Source organism: Equus przewalskii, chromosome 7, assembly GCF_037783145.1.
Source record: "Equus przewalskii isolate Varuska chromosome 7, EquPr2, whole genome shotgun sequence".
Classification (NCBI taxonomy): domain Eukaryota; kingdom Metazoa; phylum Chordata; class Mammalia; order Perissodactyla; family Equidae; genus Equus; species Equus przewalskii.
The window spans coordinates 71951858-71956962 of NC_091837.1; the positions used below are offsets into that span (position 1 = coordinate 71951858).

The 5105-nt window shown below is 40.9% G+C and overlaps 1 long non-coding RNA gene across 1 annotated transcript; it reads left to right on the plus strand.

Moving 5' to 3' along the window:
- Nucleotides 1–241: 241 nt before the first annotated feature.
- On the plus strand, nt 242–3982 carry LOC139084566 (uncharacterized). The gene is made up of 3 exons (XR_011542051.1): nt 242–346; nt 2749–2801; nt 2920–3982. It is a non-coding gene; the product is annotated as an uncharacterized lncRNA (long non-coding RNA).
- The last annotated feature ends 1123 nt before the right edge of the window (nt 3983–5105 follow it).

A 5105-nucleotide genomic window follows, 5' to 3' on the forward strand; every position in this document is an offset into this window, starting at 1 on the left:
TGGAGGGAGGCTGGAGTTGGAAAACAAACTTCAAATTTCATAATCTGAGCAAAAGCCAACTTTGACCAAATTACTCATAGAGATTACAAAAAAAATAGTACACAGATCAGGATGTTCCGGGCTCCCTCTTTTACCCAAACCTAACTCCATTTAACATCTTCATATACGATCCAGAAACAGCTCACAAGCATCCTTCCTATGTCATAATGGAACATTGTGGTTGTTGAAAACATGGCTGATGCAAGCCTTTAAGGATGCTGCATACCCATGTCTCTTCTCACTAATAGAACTGAGCTCCCAGTCAGCCTCTTCCACCTGACCCAGTGACCATGAGGCGTGACCACAGGTCTGCACTTCTCATTATGGGATCTTGCCCTTGGTGTTTAACTGGGGCCATAAGCCGCAGAATGAGTATTTGTGGATTGTCAATTTTAGCTGAAAATCTAAGGAAGGGAGATACTAACTTATTTAACAAAGAATTTAAATATTTTCATGTGAAATGGACATATGCTAGGGCAGACTGTAAAACCTGCATGCTTTTTGGACAAACAGTGACTAAAAGAAATTTCCCATAAGCGTATGCTTTGGTGATCCCGTAGGGCCTTGGGGCTGTGCCTTTGTTGCCTATGCTGTGAGGGAGAAGTGTCTGAATCCCCTCACCTCACCATGTACCAGGCATTGGATGAGAGTTGTCCTCTGGGAGGAGCTGTGACTCTGGGTAAGATAGAGATGGCTTTCTTGGGCTGAAGTCAAATACTATAGAGGAACCCAACTGAGAGCTGTCAGCCTCTGGCTGCAGCTGGAGCACTGAGTGCCTCAGTCGTGAAGGGGAATCTGGGTGTTGCCCCACGAGATCCACTACATCGTGTGTCTGGTAGCTGCTCCCCATACAGGTCTTTCCCTGCCCTATCTCACCATAAACTACTGGTGAGAATTACAGGACTCACCACGGGTCTATTATGCAAACACATGGCGCCTGAGAGAGCAGCTGTTTCAAAGGAGAACCCTCCATAGTCTTCAAGGGCTGGTGTGTGGATTAAAGTCAGAAGCAAGTAAACACAGGAAAAGCCTTTTCACAGACCACCAAATAAGCTTATTTTCCAAAATTACCATTCTCTCTGCCTCCCTTTCTGGCCCCCTCAAACAAATTATTTCCATTTCAGAGTGTCAGGATTTGCACTTAATGATTGGGATATTTGGGCGAAAAAAGCCTTTCCTCTCTTTATGTATGCATTCACCTGTGTAATATAATGGTCATAAAATTGATCCTGGTAGTTAGAATTCATCATAATATTCTTTACGGCTAAAAATATTCTGACCAACAAGTGTCATTTTCTTGCTTTTTTAGAAAAGGCTCTTTCATCAGTTTTCTTGCAAAGAAGGGAGGAAAATGTATTTTAAAATGCCTAAAAATGTTTTCTTTATGTAAAAGTCTAGTGTTTCAAGATTAAAAGAATTTGAGGATATGTCTTTATTTTTTAAATTTGGAAAGTTCAAAAACTTAGAATTTAAAAAAGCATAAAGGTCATTTAGGTATGTGCTCAGGTCAAACTCAACCACCTGATGCTGAGTACTGGTACCATGCTGTCTTCATGTAATCCTCTTTACTTTTACTCATCTTCATCCAACTCCAGGATTAATCCTTTCACTTCTCCCCTCCCATCTTAGAGGACTAGGGCAGGATAAGGAGGGATAAGCTTAGAGATATGTGACAAAGCAAACCCAAATATGAAATTATTAAGCAAAATAAAAAGAGGTCCTGAGATTAAAAAGAAAAGGATAATGTTCCATGAACTAAGGGACAGAGAAAGAACAAGCCTTTTAATAATAACACAAAGAAAAGAAAGTCATTACATTTATTTGGATTTGGTGTTATTCATGGTTTCCAACAGATGCAGAAAGTAATCATTTTCACAGAGGCAATAGGAGAGAACAAATTTTGGAGGAAACATATATAAAAATTTAAAAATTCTTGAAAGGAAGCTATTGCATGAATCTTGGTTTACTTTTACCTAATTTTTTAATTTGTACTCCTAGCGATTCCTTATAATTTTTAAATTTTAAAATCATCTTTATGAACTAATTTTATTCAATAACCTCAGCTCTTTGTTTCTAAGTTCCAGAGAGAACTAATTAATACTACTTCTGGGATCTCCTTATGTATTATTCTTTGAGGCCCAAGCAGAGACCAAGCCTTTGAGAGCCTGCATCAGTTAGCAATTGCCTTGAGAAAACAAAACAAACAAAAAACTTAGAGTCTGTGGTGGTGAGTTGATTGTGTGTCAGCTTAGGTAAGTTTGGACCACATTTCCCAGATCAGCCTTTGTCACATAGTTCTAGGTCTATTTGGGCTGTAGGAGACATTTTGCTCAAGAGGTGGAAGGTGGAAGTGAAGCCTCTTCCTTCGTGTGCTCAGAAAGTTGGTGCGGAGCGTGTGGTGCTGTACCAGCGCACCTGCGTTGCTGCACCAGCGCACCTGCGTTGCTGCTTATGTCCTGGATCACCTTGTTGGCACCAGCAGCAACTGGGCCACAGCTCCTCCAGCTCACACTGGATCTCCTCCTCCAGCTGTCCTGACTCTGGGCCACATGAGTGTTCAGCTCTTCCTGCAGGTTCACCTCTACCATCTAAGTTGGAAACTTGGAGGGACAAGCAGCTGATGCAAATTCCAGTCCGTCCCTCTGCTTACTCTTGCAAATTCAAGTTTCTCTTTGTTTCCCCTGCTTTGTGTCCATCTTCTTTTCCCAGGTGCCTGCTCTCTGGACATCAGAACCAGACATGGAAACGAGTCTTCATGCAGAGTATGTAACCAGCTTTCACAATTGCTCAAGGGCAAATCCCTAAAATTCCCTTTGTTCTTTCCTTCCATTCTACCTTTCATCTACTAGAATTTTTGTTTGTCTGGCTGAATCTTTACAGGTACGGAATTTGGAACTAGAAGTAATTCTAGATGAACGCTGGTGACAAGAAAGTCTGGGGAAGAGGTATTTGAGTAGACCTCAGTAAATGGGCAGAAAACATATATAAATTTGTTTCCAAGACAAGCGCTCACCAAAGAGCAAGGAGGATCTTCATAATCAAGTGGATAAAATGACAGGTCCTGAGGACGTTAGTCACCCCATTCTTCTTCCCATGGGCTCATGGAAAAAGTGGCTAGGATATTAGAGATGGTCGTGCTTTGGCTCAACAAGTTTTTTCTACTTACCAAGGCCAATTGGCTACATTCACTGCTAAGTATCTGATCTTCCAATAACAAATATCAACACTGAGTCCTAGTTAGGGTAACATTCTCTAAGTGGATAAACCAGACGCCTGGTAGAAACTTGGTTATAGAGGACCATTTCCATCATGGAAGGGGCAGCAGTTTGCTTTCATTGGAATATGGATTTCCTGTCTCTGCTCATAATGCTTCTGCTAAAATCAACATCCCAGGACTTATGGAATATTTTGTTCACTGTCATGGTATTTCATACACCCTTGATTCTAATCAAGTCATTCATTTAAAGCCAGTGAAGTATGGTAGTGTGCCCATGCTCATGGAATTCACTGATCTTACCATGTTCCCCAGAACCCTGAAGCAGCTTGTCTTATAGATTGGTGGAATGGCTTTTGAAGTCTCAGAAACAGTGCTAGCTGGGTGACAACACCTAGCAGGACTAGGAAATGTCATGCAGGATGTTACATGCTCTAAATCGGTGACCAATATATAGTGCTTTTTCTATTATAGACAAGATCCATAGAGTTTGTTATAAGAAATGTCCACAGAAGTGAATCTTCTATGACCACAAGTGCTAGGTTAGAAAAATTTTTGCTTCCCCTCCCTGCAACTTTGGGCTCTGCTGGTCTAGAAGGTAGTTCTCAAGTAAAGACGGTTTTACCAGAAGACACAACAATAGCTCAATCAAATAATTAAAATGGAAGTTGAGTCTCTTTTCTGGACACTTTGGGCTTTAATATCAGTAATAAATAGGCAAAGAACAGGGTTACGTGTACTGGCTGCAATAATTGATTCTGATTATCAAAGGGGAATTAGGTTGCTACTTCACAGTGGGGGTAAGCAAGACTCTGGAATGCGAACGGTTCCTCTGGGATGCCTCTTAGTAGTCTCATGCCCTATGATTAAAGCCAATGGGAAACCAAGCAACCCAATGCAGTCAAGATTGCTAATGGTGTAGACTCTTTAGGAGCAAAGATTTGGGTCACTTCTCTAGGCAAGGAACCACTGTCAACTAAGGTGCTTGCTTAAGGCCATAGGAATAAAGAACAAATAGTGGAATAAAGCAGTAAAAAATATCAGCTGCGACTGTGGGATTAATTTCAGAAATGTGAGACATTTTTGCAAATCGTGACCAGGCTTGATTTTTCTCAGATAGGCTTGTTCATGCATCTGTGATCAGCTGGCAGTTTGGTTAGGACATGAGGCTCTGCTCCATATGGACGTTCATCCTCCAGCAGCCTATTTCACCTTGTTATCCTAGCAATAGCAGGATTCCAAGTTGAACAAGAGAGAGACTAGAAGAGTGTAGGGCCACATTATGATTTTAGCTGGTGTAGACTCAGAGCAGGTAGGGACTACCAAGTTTTAAGACAAAAGGTGTAAATACAAGGGGGCCCTTCATTGTGCCTGTTAATGCATTTAGTCTACCATGGAACTCTTATAGCATGTGGAGGACACTAGGATGCTGATAAATGTGTCATCCTAGCAGAAAGTCTGAAAAAATTTGTTAAATCCTTAGCTCCTGACACCACACTTTACCTGCTTAGAACTTGCGTCTTATTTCTTTCTTTGTTACTAAGAATTCAACCAAATTTTTCCAGTGTCACCTTTGCAACTCCAATTGTATTACTTTATGGTGTCTGATTTTGACTGCATTTTACTTATTACCCCGGTAGTGACAACAGGAAGTCTGGGAATATTTGGGGTATCCCATAAACTGTATCAGCCTCCTCAAAGCCACTTCAAATAAACATACAATCTAAATAAATTTTGTGTAGATTCTATCCAAATGCATCCTCAAAGTCAATCTCTAACCCTTTTTCCGTTTATCAGATTTGAACTATGTGAACTTGCCAACTTTCAACCTTTTTTGACCTGCAAAAGTGGT